The following is a 21,874-nucleotide window of genomic DNA, read 5'->3' on the forward strand; positions in this document are numbered from 1 at the left end:
CCAAAACACTGTCAATGCCAAATGCTGACAAGGATGTAGAGCAACAGGAACTCTCCTACGTTGCTTGGGGTAATGCAAAGTGATACAACCATTTCGGAAAACACTTTCTGGTTTCTTACAAAACTAAACATACTCTTACCATGCAATCCAGCAATGTGATCCTTGGTATTTATCCAAAGGAGTTGAATACTTTGTTCACACATAAACCTGCACAGGGATGTTTATAGCAGCTTTATTCATAACTGCCCAAAATAGGAAGCAGCCAATATGTTCTTCAGTAGGTGAATGGATAAACTGTGGTGCATCCAGACAATAGAATATTGTTCAGCAATAAAAAGAAATGAGCTATCAAGCCATGAAAAGACATGGTGGAATCTTAAATGCATACTACTAAGTGAAAGAGCCTATCTGAAAAGTCTACACACTATATGATTCCAACTATATGACATTCTGGAAAAGACGAAACTATGGAGACAACAAAAAGATCAGTGTCGCCAGGGCAGGAGGAGGAGATAAACAGGTAAAAAACAGGATTTTTAGGACTGTAAAAATACTCTGTATGATATTATAATGACAGATATACTATACATTTGTCTAATCCATAAAATACACACCACCAAGAATGAACCCTAAGTAAACTATGGACTTTGGGTGATTATGTGTCAGTGTGGGTTCTTTCTTGTTAAAAATGTACCGTTCTGGTGAGGGTTGGCAGGAAGGTTGGAAGCTATGCATGTGTGGGGGCAAAGGGTGTATGGGAACTCTCTGTACCATCCTCTCAATTCTACTGTAACCGAAAACTGCTTAAAAAACAAAGTATTTAGGGACACCTGGGTGGCTCAGTCAGTTAAGCGTCTGCCTTCAGCTCAGGTCATGATCTCAGGGTCCTGGGATAGAGTCCCTCATCAGGCTCCTTCCTAAGCAGGGAGCCTGCTTCTCCCCCTGCCTGCCGCTCCCCCTGCTTGTGCGTGCTCTCTCTCTCTTTCTCTGACAAATAAATAAATATTCTTTAAAAATGAAGTATTTAATAAAAAAACATAAATGTGACAAGTCAGTGTGGTGTATGGTTAACAAACTCTCTACATATTTTGAACTTTTTTTAATTAACCCCAATCACTAATTCGTCAAATGCTATACATAGATAAGTCTGACACCCAGCACCAGCACATTTTCAAAAAGCTAAGATTGACTAGACAATTTTAAGTCACTGGGGCAGAAACAGGGAGATTGTCCCAAGGCAACAAAATTAGAAAATTCATTGACATGAAACTCAAGGTTCCTGAACTGAAACTTAAAACACAGACTAGACTCCAACAGGGAAGATATGGATTAAACACACGAGGCTTTCTTTTTGGAACGAAAATAGCCAGGTGATTCAGTCAATAAGTGACAGAAAAAGCCAATTGTATTGTTTATCGATCTGGAACAGAGTTCAGTCAATCAAAACAATCAATCCTGTTAGTCCACACACTAAGTGAGGAGAAAAGCAAAGTTAATTATCGAAGACTCTGTATTAAAAAACACACTTTTGTTCTATCATGGATATTTGACATGTGCAAGTATTTTCGTCATGATCTATCCTAAAATTGCATTAGTTCACTTAAATTAGAACAAGGAGATGTAATTAAAGCTACCAGTGAACCAATCTTACTCTCATCCAAATGAACTATTTGGGTTTTACCCCCTTTCTATTGTACATAAACATTCAACATAAACACAAACACACATGTATTAGTCAACGGTGTCAGCCTGAGGAAAAATTAATCACTCAAATGGATTTTGCAAATTCAATTCAACAAATTCTTATTCGATATTTCCATCAGTAACCTATAACTTCCTTTTAAGGCTTATGGTTCACTTTCAGAATCTGATGAAATTTGATGGACACTCGTCCTAGAAAAAAATGACATATACACACCTTGTCAAATGCACAAAAGATCACATATCAGTTTCCAGTACTTCACAGACTCTGACTCATTTACTCTGGGTTAAGAACCCCTGTGTCATGTACCTGGAACTGAGCTAGACACTGAAGTCCTGAAGCAAAAAGGACAGGGCCCCGTGTATGAAGACACGAAACAAAATGGTATGAACGGGGGAAATAAAGCTTAATTACCCTGGAAGACAAGGTAGAATGTAAAGTCAGAAGGCAAATGGTGGGTAGGAGTCATAGCTTTTTTGTATATCAATCATATCTCAATAAAGTGGGTTTTTTTTTAAGATTTATGTATTTATTTGAAAGAGAGAAAGCGCACGAGTGTGTGCACATGAGCAGGGGGAGGGGCAGAGGGAGAGAGAAACAAGCAGACTCCCTGCTGAGCACGGGGCCCCGCCCAGGGCCCTGAGATCATGACCTGAACTGAAATCAAGTGTCAGATGCTTAACAGACTGAGCCACCCAGGCACCCCCTGCAACAAAGTGGTTTAAAAAAAATTTTTTTTTAATTATCTTTACAACACAAGTCTCCAAAAACAAAGTTGGATACAAGCAACTGGCAGAGAGAAAACATCCCTAACATGTTTTACAAAAGCTTAATGTCTACAATATATAAAAATTATTTGTCCATCAAGTAAGAGAAGTCAAACAACTCAGTAGAAATCAAACACAGCAAATAGAGATGCAATTCCCAGAAGAACCAAAAATGACCAATAAACTTCTGAAAAGACACCACCTCACTGGTAATCAGGGAATTATAAAGTTTTAAAATATAATATTTATGTATTGTGGTAAGAACACTTATCGTGAGATCTGCCCTCTTAACAAAGTTTTAAGTGCACAATACAATATTGTTAACTATAGACACAACGCTGTACAGCAGATCTAGAACTTACTCATCTTGTGTAACTGAAATGTTGTACCCATTGAGAAGCACCTCTCCATTTTTAATTTCTCATCTCTCAAATTGACAATAGTTAAAAAGACATCCTAAGTGAGGATGAGGAAGGCAAAAGACAGGCATTCTTGTACACTTCTGGGAAGAGTATAAATTAATGAACTCTTTTAGGGAGGCAATTTCAGGGATGAAGTTCAAGGTCTTTAATAACCAATGTGGCACAGGCCCTGACTCATCAAAACACACGCCAGCTATAACCAGTGGATAACGTCCTGGCAGTAGTCTTCCCAGTACATACCAACTGAATCTCAACCCCAACAGAATTTCTCTAGCCTTAATGTGTGCATGCCCTTTGATGTAGCATTTCCATTTCTAGGAATCTATTGAAAGAAATTCTCCTTTAGGTTCACAAAAATGCATGTACATTGATCTTTATTTTGTCATTTTATCAAAAAGCTAAAAAAAAAAATAGAAGCAATCTTAACGATCACCAAAAATGGAGTGGTTAAATAAAGTACGGCACATTCATGCCGTGGAATACTATACAGCAATTAAGAAGAATGAGGTGAAACAAAATGGACCAATATAGAAAAATATAGCAACATATTTGGGGGGTGGGGAGCAAGTTGCAAGTCACATAACAATTTATATACTTGATCCTCTGTATTTTAAAAATATTTATGTGTTTGCATGTGCCAAGTATGTATATAGCATGGTATGCATGAATACATTCTAAAGCATAGAAAAGAAGATGCAAGAATGTGTAACACTCATTATAGAAAAGAATACAGGAAAGAAGGATGGAAGGCAAGAGAGGGGTGTAGCATTTGTGTGTGTGTACTCTGCATTGTTTGAATCACCTACAGTGAGAATACATATACATTTTTAAGATATAAAAACATATATAGAAAGCCCTCAAAATATTAGACACGGTCTTCAAAATTATGGCATGACTGAAATGCACATTTGCCTTTAGAACTGAAAGTCAATGTCATTTCTCAACATATAACCTAAAATATTCAAAGTGTATGGAATAAGCCCCATCTCAAGGGCCGCATTTTAAATAAAATTTATTGGACCATTTTTAAATTAGCTAATTTTTCGTTTTAAATATTTGACCTCTGGGTTTTATCCAATGTCCTTATACTCTCTTATATTCCTAACTTTGTGTTTTTCTTTAAAGAGAATTCCTAGAAGCGCTTAGGGAAAACAGGCTAGCTCACTTGTTAAACATGGAATAGTCTGAAACAAAAGCCCAACTGCGTAATTGTCTCCATATTTTTTAGTGCAGAACCTCATTTGCAATTGATATTCCTCTCCATAATGATGGTATTTTATTTCGTATTCTGTATCACTAACTCCACAAGGTGAATGGCCACACTTCCAGTTATAAAATGTCTAAGCCTAACTCTTTAAAGTCTATTATACCAACTGTACGATGTGCCATAAATGTGAACTCGGTTCTTAAAATATTAAACAGAGTTTTAAAATAACTTAGAAATATCCAACGAAAACCTGTATACAACCAGATCTATCCCTTGGAGTCAAGAATACAACCACCTGGAGGATTTTTTATGGGGCAGCCTTCATTAGTAAGGAAAAAGCCACGTAGGTGATGAAGGGGTCCTTGCCCTGGGAAACCTGGAACTACAAATCTTTACTACCTTTGCCCTGTGAGGTCACACAAAATGACCAGGCTCTCTAGTGCTGCTTTATTTGGAAGAGCTATAGTTTTCATAATCAAATCTGTTCTAATTCACAGTAGGTGCTGGAACATATTTCCCAGTTATGTTTATTAAGTCTCTGTCATTTATAACATCACATATTCACCAAATTAACACTTTTAGAAGACTTTCATCAAGGAGTAAAAGAACTGCAAGACTCTCATCTCCATTCTATATCATATTGTCTCACAGTGCCCGCAGAACAGAACAGTAATTTGAATAAATGGAGTATATTTTCCTTAGGTAATTAGATTGAGCTTTCATTTAACTTGTCTGTTGTATATTTCTCTTAGATTCCTGTAAGACAAATGAACCATCATTCCCAAGGTGACAAGAATATTCAATGAATTTGGGAAAACCTAATGAAGTGATAGTTCAAGTCTAAATATGAGACAATCAAAACTCTGTTATCCTTGCAATGATTTTGGTGCATTGATTTTGCCTCTACTTTTAATTGTGAATTGGACTTTGTGGTGGATTTACTGTGTGAGATTACACTTATTCAAATGAAGGAGTTCAAATGGTGTTAATGCAGATATCTTTATGTCCTTTAGGGAAGAACATTTTCACTGTTATTAAATTTAACATGGTTTCACAAGGCAGATTCCGACACTTCTCTTTCCCAAGCTGCTAAAATCACGGAAAATTTAAGTAACTAGATATTTTAAAGCCAGAAATATTTACAATTTAGGTTGAATTTTTATTTTTTTGTTGTTCTATCTTAATCCTTAAGAGACTTGGTATAGCATCTCAGCTCATCAAATCTTTGAGAACAAAATGTACTTTACTGAATGCCATAAAGAGGCCTGTTGTTTCCACTGCAATTCGAAACACGATGTTCCAGAAATGAAAACTGTATAACAGAGCAAATATTCATACATTCTCAGCTGGTTCAGGTTATTTCTTTCAAGAGGTCATGGCGTTAAATACTCACAGGTAAAAGCAAGATGCGTACTCAGGTGACCAAAGGGAGATGGACGAGGTATACAGAAAACAAGGCATGAACTGCCCACCTAACCTTAATTATTCAGAAGGGAGAAATGTTAAAAAAAAAAAAAAAAAGGACACACACACCGCTACACTGCTAAATCAAGGATTATTACATTTCAGATCTGGTTTGAGTCCGACCACTGGAGGTCTATATGTTGTCAGGTGTCTTGCCAACAAACCTGGCAGGTGGCTAGCAAGTTCTGGGGAAGCGAAGACTTACTGCTTAACCCAAATTCTTGGAATAGATAGGAAAAGGGAGCCTCACTAAGATTACTCAGTCAGCCCTTGGAAGAGCTGGTCCCCCATTTCTTCTTCACCCAATCTTTCCAGGCTATTGCTCTTATGAGGCATCAAAGCCAGTAAAAGCACATTTGAAAATGAAAGGTCTATCACATTCCACGCTTCTTTTGAAACATCAAAAAGCCACATAAAGAAGCAGTAGGACCAGAAAAAGCTGACAAGGAGCAGGACAGTGCCTGTTAGGACGGCAGGAATAGCTGGAGGTGAACCAATGTGAGGTCTATGAAAAGGCGAGTGAGAGAACCAGAAATTTGCTGCTGACAAGATGAAACGGCCCACAGCTGTGTCATGCTAATAAAAAGTTAATTCCAACTTTCAGACACTCTTCATGGTACCTTACAGTTCAATGGCATCAAGCTCATCCATTGTGCTGTATCACCTGCAAAGGCTGGGTCTATTTACAAGCTCTTGGACTCCAAACAGAATTTGAGGGAACTATTTTATTTCTGAAAGACGTACATGGGAATAAGAACATTTGTGATCAGGCTGGACAGCTACCCCACTGTCCTTGCAAACTTGAGCTTTAGTCTTAAAATAAGTCCTGAACATCGACACGGGTGGATCAGGAGCTTTTCCTTAGCTATAGTTCATGCCATCACTGTCAGAATCTGGGGATAAGCACAGTTTCATCTGAAATAAAAAAAAAAAAATCTTAAGTTTCTTGATAAATCTGTGGTCACCCTCATGACCTACTTCTTTCAGGCTGAAACAGACAACCTACAAAAGTTTTATAAAGGCATGTCACTAAGTTTTCTGCTATGTTATTTCCTGAAACCATAAACCCAAGCTGTTACATATACACAGAAGCTGCCCCTAGTAATCTTGTACTTGGTGATGCTTAAGAAATACAAGTAGAAAACAAAAATCCGGCAATTCCTCCCATGCACATCTTCTCAGTGTGATGGTGCCCTGACTTCAGAAAAAGTCATAGTGACTATTTCAGTTTATAAAGTAGGATAAGCGTTATATATTTTACAAAGACCACGTGATTTAGAAGTGCTATGTATCAGGAATTAAAAATCCTGATGACTCTCAGCTTTGTCACTGATTGTTTTATTGTAAGTAAAACATTCAACTGTATCCCAAACTACAATCTTCTGAGATATACTAGAGCCTGCCCCTGCCCTGTGCACCTTACAAGGGTGTTTTGAGAAACAAGTAAGAAAACACTTTCCAAATAATATAGGAAAGTACGCAATTGTTAGACCTAGCAGAATGTGGCAGTGCCCGACAGAGACATACTTGCTGAATTGGCGGAAGATTTAACTACTGATAAGAAAACTTACCACATGACTTTATTTCAATACACATATTTTAATTAAAGATGATTTATGGTTCATGGCTGTAATATCCTTAATATCCAATTGCACATCTCTGAAGATATTAATTGTAGTTATTTTAATATATGTTTGCTGTATTAACTCTTTTTCTTTGGTTATTCATTCTTCTGCCCACTGGATTTAGTGTCTCACTCTTGTAGAGATGCTTGTCTTCAAATGTTGTTGCGTCTTTGCTGTTTGAGCACCTTTGTTTTTGAAAACGCCAGGTCTATGATCTTTCTACTTCCGTCTGCTCAAGATTGTAGTGGCGGAATAGTGCGACATGGGGCTTGGTGGGTTACACGGATAGACTTTTCTGTGAAGAGGAATCGCAGACTTCTTAGTCTTGGCAACTAGCAAGGATGCTGCTCTGCCTCCGGAGACCCAGCACACAGTGATGTCATCTGCTATGAGCATATAACTCTACTGACCCATTCTAGAAAATGCAAGACTTGGGGAAGAAGCAACTGACCCAGCTGTTCTAGCTGATGCTACAGACTAGTTGGTCCAAGGCCCTTTCCTCCAGCTTTCTGTTGACTGTGAGCTGAGAGGACTTGCACAGGACTCTCTTCCTTATGTGTATTTGGTGTAAATCCTTGAATTCATCTACTTCCTATTTTTCAGAAATGCTTCAATTTCTTGTCCTCCAATAAGAATTTGTTCTTGTTTTTGATCCAGTGGTATGAGGGAGGTCCTAGGTGTGGTTTGGACAGAAGAAATTAGCTGGAAAAATCCCTCTGCAATTAGTTTTCTTATCACTCGGTGTGCGCATCCACCCCATCCATTTACTATGAAAATAACACATATCTTTGGTCAGAAATTAAATAGTACAAAAAAGTGTCCAAAGATAAGTGACTCTTCTTCCCAGCCTCAGAGTTACTCCCATAGTCAACAGTTTCTTGTATGACATTCCAGAACTTTTTCATGTAAATATATGTCTATAAACACTGTTAAATACCTTCCTTTTGTTTGACTAAATGATATATCTTTCAGATCTGTCCAAATCACCACATGTAGATACACTCTTTTTAATGGCTATATAACAATTTATTATATGTCTGCTTCAAAATATTTTGTTAGTCTCTTGTTGATGGACATGGAGGTTGCGTCCTGTTCTTTTTTACTATTATAAATAAGACCACAATGAAAAATTTTTGTAAAGAGATGCAAATAAAACCAGAGGACAAATTTTTAGAAGTAAGATTTGCAAGATTTGCACACTTTAAACTTTGATATTATCCAGCTGCATTTCAAAGAGGCTATACTAATTTTTACCATTTCTACACTGTATACAGCCCTGTCTCACACTATCATCTACTATGAAATTTCCAAATTTTATAACAATCACCAACCTGACAGGTGAAAACTATCTGACGGTCTGAATTTACATTTCTTTAATTATAAATGAGACTGAAGATTATTTCATATGCCTAAAAAGATATTTTTTCCTTTGAACTCCTTTTTCATATCCTTCTTCTATTTTGTGAAATCTGTTTGTATCTTTCTTGTTGATATACAAGAACCCTGTATATACATTTTGAAGATACAGGTGCATATACAGAGCAGGTGTGCTAAAAGTTGGTATAACCTTTTTGGAACACAACTGGACATGTACAGATTTTTCAGTTTTGTCTTTTGCCTTTAATTACTGTATTTTTCCAAACAGAAGTTTTAATATTTTATAGCAAAATTTATCTCTATTGCTCTTGTTTTTAAATATCTACTTAAGTTGCTTCTTACTTGAGAAGGTCTTACTCCAAGATTACTTAAAATTTTTTGCCATGACGCGTTAGAAAACTACAGTTTTATATTTTCTCTTTAAAGCATACAGATCCATTTTCCCCCTAAATGGCTAAAAAGTTTCTTAATGCCATTTATTAAATAATCTAACTTTCTTCACTGATTTAAAATGCCACCTCTATCATACACTAAATTCCCTGAAGTATTTGGACCTACTTAAGATTCTATTTCATTCCATTGATCTGTCTGCCTATGCAGATATTTTAAAAATGAATACATTTATGGAGCTATAATTTAGCATATGTGGGTGTATTTCCAGGCTTTAGTTATTTGTATTCTACAGTATGTTTATTTGTCATTGTGTTCCTCTGGTTTGACTTCCTCAAGGGCAAAGATTATGGATTCTCCTCCCTCTGTAATTCCCTAAAACACTAGTCTCTGCCAAGTTTGACATTTTAGAAACAAAAATCAAGCCATGTCTTTAGATAGAACCAATGATGGTCTGAGAGGTTTGAGAAAATGAAGACCCAGATTAAAACATCTGACCCCTAAATATAATGTAAAACACTACAACAATTAATTCCTCTTATGAAGGGGACTTTCCTGTTAAAATGCAAATAGTTTTACATGTTATTTATTTTGCATATATTTATCATATCATCTCCTTGGTCTAGATTTTGATAGAAAGTCAACAAGAAATAATATTTAGAGAGCCAAGCAATCTAGTAAGAATAGTACATATTCCATCTCATTTAATATCACCAGATAGCCTAGGAAATTGGTATCATTAATCTCACTTTACAAATAGGAAATGGGCTCAGAGAAGTAAATTAACTTGCCAGGTTAGTTAATGGCAAAGCCTGGATTCAAACCCAAGCTTGTCTGAATCCTAATATGTCTGATTCAAAGCTGAGTTACATGTTTGATACATAGTTCTAGAATGTTCCTCCACTCTCCCATGCTTCTTCTCAGAGAGTTCCCTGAGCAAGGATGTGAAATAATTTCCACTTCTTGTGCCAGCTTTGCAGTGGCCGCCTTGAGCACTGAATGGAGAATAATTTCTAGCTGCCACCATGCTCAGCAAGAAAGAGGACCATGATAAATGACCGATGTCTGCCATGGAAGTTGGAGGCAGGAGTGGCAGTGTCAGACAATGTATTTGCCACTACTGCCCAAAGCACAATGCTGGAGACCAAAAAAAACATTTTACCGACTTCACAGTTGTGTTTAGGAAAAACCCTAAAATCAGTCAATAAAATTTCATTCCCTAAATAAAGCCTCAGAACCCAAAAATAAAAATAAATTTTGAGAAATATAGCAAATACAAGAGAGCATTATACATGGTATTGAAAGTAAATTAGGCCTGCAAGCTTGACATGCTAAATGGTCAGCCTCGTTTTGTAATGGTCAACATGGCTCTACCAGTCGTAGGAAGCCCGCCGGACCTTCTACCTTTGCTTCCCCAAGGCCACTGCTTCGAACTGGTTTTTGCCAGCATAAAGGAGATGAGAAATTCTAGGCTGGTGGGTAAATGGCACAGCATCTAATTCACCTTGTTTATAGCTCCATCCTAAAAATATATATTAAACCAAGAAACTGAGCTTTGAATCAGTCTCTACCCAGATTTACCAGTTCTAAGAAGTGGGCCCGTGGATTTATATGATAATCAATAGATCCAAGACCAACATGTAGCCTCTCTGGAATAGTCACTGTGAGTGTTCACCTTGCTCCTATTCCTCTTCCTTTCCTTCAGAGATCTGCAATTCTATTTAGGTACCCAGTTGTCCCCGCAACTTCACGTGGCTCAGAAAAGTTAGCCCCACCCAAGCTTCTGACAGTCCACATGCAATCCCATGCCCCTTGTCAGTGACTCGATTAGCAGCGAGCAGGGGACTGAGCTCAGAGTCCTGAGATCCAGGCAGAGGTCTGCGCTGACCATCTGAGGAAGTTCTTCTTGTTCCTCTTGGACAGCATCAGAGAACGGCTATTTCTTTTCTTCCAGCCAGTGTTCTGTGCTGATGTGAGACCCAAAATTGTGGTAGTCAGTTCTCTACCAGCCATCACCAAGAGGATGACAGAGCTCAAAGAACCACAGAGAAATGAATCAGGACTCAGCCCTGGTGATCACAATTAACTCTGACCTTGGAGTTATTGAGGCAATCGATGTGTTTAAATCGTATGCTGTTACCCGCCGACGCATGCTTCCAGATAACCTCTCTTGTACTCCTCCACCTCAAGTCTCTGAGGGAGTCGCCCTCTAGACTTTACACTAGGTCTCCTTGAAGCTATTTGCCTACGTGAAGGACAATGTAGAACTTAACAGCATAGGTTCAAACTTTGACCCTGGCACTTATTTCCTGTGTGACCTCAGGCAAGTTACTTAAACTCTCTGTGCTCAGTTTTTTCATCTGTGAAGTGGGGGCAAGAGTCATATTCCACAGTTGTATGACGACTAATGAAATAAACCACGTAAAGTGCTTAGAACTGGGCCTGGCTTGTAATTACTGGCATTATTACATGAATTCCGTCAGTGCCTACTGCCTGATTTCCCCCTCCCTAATAGCAAGACCCCAATTCCACACTCCCTGTGTCTGTGGAGATCACCACCTGTAATCTCCAACCCTGAATCCATTGCAAGGGTCTTTCTAGCCACTGTACCCAGTTATTCTGATTTTGGACTGATCTTCTTTACATCCAGCTATAGGCACTGGGATTTTCCAGGAAAAGATAGCTAATATAATCTTGTAACCTACAGAAATACAAATCTAGTATTCTTATAGATTCTTATAGAATAAGAAAGATTCTTATAGATTTTAACCAGTTTTTCTTGCCACAGCACTACTTCTTAAGGGCTCGTTCTTGTGGGTTAATGTGTGCAGAAAGATAAGTTTACTAATTACTATTCATATTTGGCTTTGTTTCTCCACGGACAATTTTCCTGCTCAGTAGCCCTCACTTCCCATTGGGGCCTCAGCTGTTTAATCCATTTGGCATTACTCTTTTTTTCCCCTTTGCTATGGAGTCACTCTGTGCTGTTATGCTGAATTTCAAAAGGAGATTGATCAGGAAAATTTTCAAATGCATCTTTCAAATTTCTTTTCTCTCAGAAAATGAAGTTGAACAGTCCTTGTACCATTATACGTGGCAGTCGAGTTGATGGGAAGAGACCTTTAAAAGCACATACCTGTGGCTGTTTTCCATACCCTGGCATCGGTTTGTCTGTCCCTTTCCATGCAGCTTCCCTGGGAACTGTGCCATATACAGCTAGCATTTTCTGCTTATAAAAAGGAAGTGAGAGATCAGGATCGTTAGATTCTATAAACACTTGAATGGTTGAGAAATGCAAAGCAATGAGCTAATTTACAGGGCTGCTGGAGACAAGGAGTGGAGAGAGGAGAAAAGAAATTATATCTTAAAACTCCAATGCGTACCATTCCTACATGACGTCTAAAGAGACAGAAATTCAAGTTGCGCATTTAAATGTTAAAACAAAATAGACAATGCAATGTTCTTTCCAGCAAAATAGCTGCCATACATGTATTGCCCTGAATGGAAAGGGAAGAAAAAAGAAACAGAGAGAAAATGAGACAGGGAGAAGAGAGAGAGAGAGAGATGATCCAGGGAGGGTACAGTTAAGATGCCTACAGTTTTACATGAAAAATAATTCTGTTACATAAAGGGTGCTGAAACAAGGGAAATGGGGAAAAGTCAGGCTGAACTTCAGAATCTATGATTCCCTGGCATAGAATATATCCTCATCTGATCCCAGCAATTTCAGGTGGCCAGTGCAACGCTACATAATCTCAAAAACGATTCAGAGGGCCAAGGAAGCAACTTTGGAGAATCGAAACTCCCCGGTTCAAATCAGAGAATATTATTTTCCTATTTTTCTTCGCCTGCTCCGCAGCTCCAAGACAAATGAACAGAAAGCCAGTAAGATTTGAATGTGTGGGCTGTGTTGCTCTTTCTCGGTAGGGTCTGTACGACCATTCCCCATCTGCACAGATATGGAGGGGCCCATATCTTGGTGTGCTTTTTAAGTTTTCTTTTCTTTTATGAAATGGAATACTCTTGAGAAACCAGAGTGGGAAAGAACGTGGGGCAGGGGATAACACCTCGTTTCTGCACAGTCGCTCAATGACATTGCATTGCTAAAGCTGCCTTGGCAGTAATGGCCATTGAAATTATACTGGCCCCCCCAGCCCTCGGACGGGAAGAAAACTAGCTGTGAGAACTCGGATTTTATTGAAAATCAAAAGCCAGCCGACAGGATGCTCTCTGAACTCACCCAGGGAACTCTTAGTTGGAATCATCAGCTATAACAATATGCTAAGAAAGATTTAGAAACTAAACCTCAGGGAATTGTTTAAAAAATACACACATGCACACACATCAGAGTGAATTTCATAAAAGTATATGAAAGGCTGCAGGAAAAAGTGGCATTAAAGACAGCATACCACAGCCATCAAACATGTAGTGCGTTTTTAAGTTCAATAAATTCCTAATAACCATAATTGGGCCTGAAAGCACAGAGTAGAAATATGAGTAAAATAAGCAAAGAATCATTTTAAGGCTGCAGGATCATATTTTCTAAATAAGCATAAGAAGGGTGTCTATAAAGGCACAGATAACAAGTGTAATTATGTAAAGCAGAGTTCCTCACTTGTGTGTGCTACAAATGTTTAATGAGCACCTACTCTGAGCGAGTGTGGATTCTGTGTCACAGCTAGTGCTGTGGATACAGCTAGGAACAAGACAACGTTTCTCCCGACATTTCTAGTTTCTGTAGAACTTATTTTCTCACTGGAGAAAAACAAATATAAATAAACAGGTTTATGTAGTTATATTCGATGTCTATAAATGATCAAGATCAGTCACTTCATTCAACATTTATACCAGCAAGATAGTGTGAAAGAAACGTAAAAACATATTTGGACCATGACACACGTTCATAGACGTCGAAAGCATGACTTCGTTAAGAGGAGGATGATTATACTTATGAAATACATATTCTTTATTTTTTCTTATCCTTCTAAGTTGATACATAGAAGCTGTCCTAAGGTGAGTATCTGAACTGAAGATTTGTCAGTTTCAGCAGGTTAAAGGGTTTCCGTTCCTGTTCTGCTATCATTATGTTTAACATTTTCAGGTTTTTATTTTCAAATAATTTTTTAAATAGTCAAATAAATGCATTCAAGTATTCAAATAACTGAATAACCAACCATACAAAAAGACAATCCTGCTGAAAGGGAATTGTTGTCTGGCACATAATCTCACCATATAACAGCTTGAATTTTTGTCACCTGATAGAAGAAAGTCCAAACTTCATAAATAAAAATGTGATTTAGAAGGGTGAAAACATAATGTGATAAAAGGTGGTTTGTATGGAAATTGAATTGAAGGAAGTCCCTCTACCTTTCTGAAGGTACACGTGCCGAGTTGTCCTAATTACAATAGGGCCTTCCATTAGAAGGATATCCTGGAACCCAACATTCCAGGTCTTACCCTCTCTGGGGTGGGAAAGATAGGGATCTGAGCCTCTGAGTGAGGTCCAAAGGAGCCGTGAATAGTTTTATCCAAAGGGTATGGAAGACCAGATACACTAGTCTTCTCAGAGTCAAGGGGTGAGAGAATGGGGGCCAGATGATCGGTGCCATTTCTCTATCTTCCTTCTTATCCACGTGTTATCACATAGGTGCTCTAATGAGAATTGAAATAGGCTGTACATTTTTAAAGGTAGCCCACAGAAGCAATTCTGCAACAGTGTCCTTCAGTGATTTCCTTAACCTCTCCAAAGCTCAGTTCCCTTATCTCTGAAATGAACGAGGATGATTAAATGAAACAACACTTATACAAAGAACATACTAGTATGAAGGAACACAGAGCACATTCCATGGGGATCACTGAAAGATCACTATCATCCTTAACAGGTGACCAAAACTACAAATCTTGGTTAGTAAAAATTCATCTAACCCTTGGCACATCTATCATCTATCACTAAGGTAACAGAATAATCAAGAATAATCTTTAAACCAACATTAGAATTTTAGAACAAATTCCTATAAAATACACCGAAGCAGACATGATCAGTGAGTATAGGGATTTAAATTACCCTGTAGAAACAGAATTTAATTTCTGATAAATCAATTGCCTGTTTTCCTTTTCATATTTTTGGTTTGGTTATTGAAAACAGTAATTTCTCATATCATTTATGTTTATTTTTCTAATCAAATTTGTTTTAGCAGAGAAATTACTGGTTATGAATCTATGATTTTTTTCTATTTCTACTTTTCGATCAGCTATGGAATATTTTTAAAGTATAAAAAATACAGATTTTCGGGGCGCCTGGGTAGCGCAGTCGTTAAAGCGTCTGCCTTCGGCTCAGGGCGTGATCCCGGCGTTCCGGGATCGAGTCCCACATCGGGCTCCTCTGCTGGGAGCCTGCTTCTTCCTCTCTCACTGGCTTGCTGTGTTCCCTCTCTCGCTGGCTGTCTCTCTGTCACATAAATAAATAAAATCTTTAAAAAAAAAAAAAAATACAGATTTTCGATCCAAAATATAATTGAACAACACTTTCATTGTTTTCTAAACAGATTATTTTTCTAATCCCATGAGTCTCTTAGTAGTCATGTTTTCCACTTCCTAGTTTTCAAAGGTTCTTTGTGAGATACTTTCTGTTTTCTTTAAAGTGGGTTGAGTAACATTCAAAATACAGCAATCATTGCTGCATTCCACGTTTGTCACCTCCGTACAACACCATAAATAATATGCAAAAATCAATAACAATTTATCCTGGTTCAATGCCATTTTGTAGGAAAGAATCTCTTTGTGTTGATTTTAATATTCTTCTCTATTTTTTAAGAAAATTAGCCAGTAACTTTGCAGTCTTTTATCCTCAATCAGATAAAGTTTACTCAGGAGTCTTTAAAGATAAATGGAATTGAAACTAGGATACAGAAACCGATTCTGGGACGCCTGGGTGGCTCAGTCAGTTAAGTGTCTGCCTTCAGCTCGGGTCATGAACCCAGGGTGCTGGGATCGAGTCCCGCATCAGGCTCCCTGCTCAGCGGGGAGTCAGCTTCTCCTGCTGCCTGCCGCTCCCCCTGCTTGTGCTCACATGTGTTCTCTCTCTCTCTGACAAATAAATAAATAAAATCTTTAAAAAAAAAAAAGTTCTACCTCAGTTCCTCTTCAATAATGTTAGACTTAACTAGGAAAGATTAACTTGTTAGACATCATACGTTGATTTTTTGAAGATAATGAATGACATTTTAATAAGTGACGCTTATTATTATTACTAAATGTTCAAAACATATAAGCTAGCTGACTTATTACATATTATCTATACGTATCATGTGTTTAAAAAATCAGAAAGTGGAGATTTACAAGGAGCACCACACCTGGACCATCACCGGCACATAACCCGCAGCTCTAAGAGAGTAGCTCGGAGGCAGCACGGCATAATGCCCTCGCAGGGCTCCTTGGAGAAGTCGGGGTGGGCAAGTGATGCCGCAACCACAACCTCCGAAATCTCAGTGGCTTGAGACCACAGAGCTTTGTAACTGGCTCTGCTATGTGTCCACCCCAGGCCAGTAGGGGCCTCCGCACCTTAAAGCCTCACAGTGATCCAAGCCCCTGGCTGCTCCCCCCGAGCTCACGCTTGTGCAATCACTAAAGCAGAATGGAGCAAGAGCTTAATGAACCGAGCACTCAGCATGGAAGATTCCTCTCCAAAATCAGAAACTTCGCGTGCTTTCACACTTCTTCAGCCAAAGCAAGCCCATGGATCACCCACGTTTATGAGGACAGGAAAACATGATTCTTCCATGTGCTAAAAAGAACCAGACACATTTGGTGGGCGGCACTCGTGGCTATCAGAGCCCCACTCACCCTGTCGGGAAAAGAAATGAGGAGCACCTGGGTGGCTGACACTGTGAGGCATCTGCCTTCGGCTCAGGTCATGATCCCAGAGTCCTGAGGTTGAACCCCATGACACCAACACCAGGCTCCCTGATCAGCCTCTCCCTCTGCCTCTCCCCCCCCCCCATCATTCTCTCTCTCTCTCTCTCAAATAAATAAATAAAATCTTTTTAAAAAATTTTTCAAAGAGAAATGAAAAGGCAGGAGTTTTAACAGTTGGTGCAGCAAAAGCCCAAAATTCTTCAGTGACATTCATCCCAGTCCCTCTAACTCAGACTCCAGAGGTAGGGGGGGAGGAGGGTAAGAGTTACTATTTTCCCTCAGAGGGTCACCTCCTTGTATAAATGCAAATATGCACCTTAGAGTGATCCTTTGCTCCTTTTGTGTTTCCAAGATATTGCTAAATAGGAACCTGGCTAGCTTCAAAACCTCCCAGAAAAATTAGGAAGAGGTCCGGAGGGACTTGAGAACATTAGATTAAGACACAGTTATTTAGACTCTATGCCAGATGCTACACTTAGTGGGGTTTGTATCATCTCATAGCATCTTCAGAGCATCTGTATGAAGTACGTAGATACTACGATCATCTCCATGCTTCAAATGAAGAAGGTTAAGAAGATAGCAGATCTCAATGGTGAAAGAGGAAGGATTGGGTCCCAGCTGTGGACTCCGGAGCCCACACTGCCAACCAACATATGATAGTGAGTAACAGAAGTAAAGTGTTTTATTATAAATGCCATTTGAATGTGTGTATTTAAATAAATGCAGTTCACAACTGTAATTTTCAGAAAGGGGTTCCAAAACAGCATTCCAGTGCATTTTCCCATTAAAAAAATAATAGCACTCGCTTTTAACTTTGTCAGATTCCTTTCATACATCAAAAGGCAGGGTATGTAAGGAGCATTTTTGGAGCTACTCAATAAACTTTACATGGCTCTAGGCTAGTTAGAGAATTTTAAATATTACCAAGAATGAGTGAGACTAAAGTTTACAAGTATATTGGGAACATAACAAGATTCATAGCTGTCTCCTTTCTGTAACTGTGGAATGGCATTCATGGAGGCCATGTAAATGTCAACCCCTGGAGTTGTACAGTGTACAATGTGTGTGACCATATGTCGAGGTCATAATGTTTTCCACGGGAAATCTCCTTTTACCTACACTCCTATTCCAAGCTGTCGTCTCTTGACAGGGAGTCCTGTCCTATTTGGTTTTCCAAATACCCTTAAAGAATTTAATACCTTAAACTGTTTTCCAAATTGATAGTAGAGACTATCGATATGATAAGCATTGTGAAACCAAGTCTTAAATAAGCACATCTTATATGGTCATCGGTTGCTAGAAGAGTCAGTGTCTGGATCTGTGCATGGAAATTATATTAATTGAACTGGGAAACCTCAAAAAAAGGTCTGAATTTAAGGAACTACATTTACTCGAGTATAGAGTAAGTTATTCAACTTAGCTATTTTAAAACTTCGTAGCAATATATTATGTGGCATTATAAACTTTGTGTGTTTACTGATATCTATGGGGATAAATCACAATTATTTCCAAGAGTACAAAAAAGGAACATCCCTTCGGTCCATCACCTTCAACAGCTTCCTATCGCAATCTCCATAAAACTTCTGGTATATCCCTCTCCTTCCATAGGACCCCATTACAGACCCCACAGGATCTCTCCACTACTACTGTTGTGTCTTAATTTTGTTTTAATCATTTTTTTCAATCCCTCAACCCACTCTTGTGTCAGTAAGCTGCTGTTGATCTTGAGAAGTCCTTTGTTGCAAATCCCGTTGAGCGGCTTTCTGCAGAGAATTGCCCCCTTTGAAGACTTGCCCCCGTGGTCTTCGTGTGAGCTGCTTCAGTGAAGGAATAGAGAGGCATGCCTTAGGTAAGAATTTTTGCAGTGCCTTTTCAAACGGTGTTTGTACGCTTTAGTAATCATCACAGATTCTCTGCTGACCTAAGAGATTTGCAGCTTTATAAAGGCTGTGGCAGATGCTAAGAATATTCATCAATCCTTTTCTTCTTTTGAAACGGGCCCCAAAAGGAATGACTTGTGGGCAAATATTGATTTCTTTTCCCAGAGATCAACTATTAAGTATAAAAGGACACCTAACCATGAAATCGAAAGGTTTACATTGTCAAACCAGGGCAGAAGGCAGAGAAGGAAGACTCAATTCCCTACCTGGGAACACAAGGGCTAAGGAACCAGTGAGAGATGTAATGCCTGTGGTGCTTCCTCCGGGAGGCTTCTCTGGAAGCTGAAGGGAAGTCAATGCAGAGATTGAGGGCTGCGATTCTCAAACTTAAACCTGGTGCACGTATGAATCACCACCAGGGATCTTGTCAAAATGCAGATTCTGATTCACTGGGTCTGGGTTGGAACCTGAGATTCTGCCTTTCCGACTCGCCTCCAAGCATTGCTGCTGGGCCAAAGCTCCTACTTCGTGGACCAAGGTTTTAGGCCACCTGCCACTGACCATCATGTCCTCTAACAGCAAGCCTCTGAGCTCTTTCCAGCAAAAAAGGCGAAAGCAGGCACTGATGCCACATCTGCGTCGCCGGCCTCAAACAATAAAGAAGCATGAGGAGCCCCCCAGTGGCATTCTCTGTCCATAATAAGATGACATCCACAGGAGAAAAGGATTGAGGGAGGTGATGGGGCTGGTGCGAGGAGCCCAGCAATCCCTGCGCTGAGCGCTGGGGGCACTTGGTTTGGTTTTCGCATTACCGGCCTCAGTGAGGTGGAACAGAGGATTACAAAGGGATCAGCTAAATGGCAATTGCAAGAGTATTGTTGTGGTCACCAGCAGCTTTTCCATCAGCATTTTCCATTTCTCCAAAGCCATACGGAGCACTTAATCTATTTAGGTGATTTCTTAAGAGAGAATGAACAATACGTGTTCCCAAGTGGCAAGTGTAGTGAAAGTTAAAAACGGTATTTTCTTTCATCCCAAAGCCTCCAAAATGTTCACAGATCTTACTATTATCATAAAAATAAGTGACAGTAGGGATTTAGTTCAGTTAGAAATCATCCTGCTCTTGTCCATGTAGTGAAACTTAAAATAAAACACACTGCCGTCTAGCCTTCAGGATGGGGATAAAAGTCCAATATGAAAGCTCCTAATGATCTACGGTTTGAAGAGCTGGCTGTTTTAACAGAGATCATGGCCAAAGACTTAGAAGAAGACGAATTTCAGATCCAATACTAAAAATAGTAGATTTATGCTTCGATGGGTTTGTTTCTTCAAAGAATGCTCCGTTGATCTTACGGGATTCTTCCAGGTGAGTTACTTGCTCTGTCCAAGAGCAGTTGCTATCTAAAACATAATGTCTGTGTAAGCTAACAGTCTGTCTAGTTGAGCCAGAGACTTGGGCCAAATCTACAGAGAAACATTTTTCACTGACTTTCCCAAAATATCTATCAATGTTATAAGTGAAAATCTGAAAGAAATTAAGCACAAATATTTAAGAGCCAAGTGGGACGGCACCAAATCTATGCCGGAGGTCTGGGTTGGAGCCTGATTAGAAGGATGATGGCCAAGCCTAACCTGGCCCGATGTATAGTATTACACTGGAGGTAAGGGTGATCTAAGCGGTCAGCCGAGGTGGTGGCCACCTGTATACAGTGAAAGCGTTTCTACAGACTCTTCCTCTGTCCTAGGCCCAAAATACCTTTGGCCTAAAATTCCAAATTAAACCCCCTATTCCTCTTAATTAACATCCATGGGAAGTATATTAAATTGTTTTTGACTCTTTGATATATTTGAATCGATTTGATTATTAGGGCCTCCTGCCATTATCTAGTCCCGGATAGATTCTTTTTTCATGAAGGGAGTGAGAGAAGGAGCAAAGGAAAGGCCAGGTCCAAGAGCCAACTCAGGACTAATTAGCAAGCCATCCAGAGGTGGTGATAAGGGCATTCAGATATCTGGGTGCCTGAACGCTCAATCGGCCCTTTGCCAAAGGCAAACGTAATACTTTTTCTATTTCTGCCTACAGTGGGATGAAAGCAATCACAGAACACAGGCCCAAGCTGGGGCTACACACCCCAAGCTAAATGTACATGAAACCCAAAGAGTGGTTCTTTTCAGTTAGAAGCATAAAAGGACGCCATTAATTATTTCACAAAATTCGGTTAAAACAACGTAACTGAATATTGACAACCTAATCTACAGTCGAGGTATTCATAATAGACAGGAAACAAAGTTCCTAATACCCAGGATCACTTACATACACGTAGGAAACATGTTTTCCCCTCTGGCAGGATAGCATTTCTGCTATTAAACAGCTGTTTTCACCTCCCCCGTAAAAATGGCTGTGATTCCCCCTCCTTCAAGTTATCCAGCCAAAACCTGTCGGGAGTTGCTTGAGGCTGAAAAGTATGCATGTTGCTTTTTATGTAAATGGAGGGGGAATGGGTGCCACAGGTAATGCTGTCACACACACAAAAAAGACTTTAAATGGATGCCAGAAACAAATTCTCCTGGTCCTCTGAGTCTCTTTTTCTGCTTTCTGCATTGTTCCCCCCTCAGGTGTCCTTCATGCGACTCCGAACATCCTGAGAATGATTTTCAAACCCAATACATTTTGACAAGTGTGGAATGGACGCCTCTGTGAAATAGAGATGAGCTTGAAAGAAAAGATGAAATTTGCACATGTTCCTTTGCAACCAGGGCTTTCTAGTGAATTGCTCGATGCAGAAGATAATTCTCCCTATTTTTCAGTGTTTGAAGTGTAGCGTGAGCTCAAGCAGCTAATGGATCTGTTTCTGGCCACAATGCCATCTTTGAGATGCAAAGCTTGTAGAGTGGGCATCAGATTGACCTTTGCTTCCCAACGGCTCTTGATCTCGCTGCATACTGATTTGTTCTTCCAGAAAGAGGAAAGGCATAAAGGTTAGGCCGCCCAGCACAGATTAAATGAAAACAGAAATAAATTTTTATTTTTATTCGCATAGCTGACTAAAGTCTCTCCAAGGCTTCAGGAACATTCAGTCACATATTATGCACACACACACACACACACACACACACACCCCACCT

The sequence above is a fragment of the Ursus arctos genome, unplaced genomic scaffold, assembly GCF_023065955.2.
Source record: "Ursus arctos isolate Adak ecotype North America unplaced genomic scaffold, UrsArc2.0 scaffold_11, whole genome shotgun sequence".
Classification (NCBI taxonomy): domain Eukaryota; kingdom Metazoa; phylum Chordata; class Mammalia; order Carnivora; family Ursidae; genus Ursus; species Ursus arctos.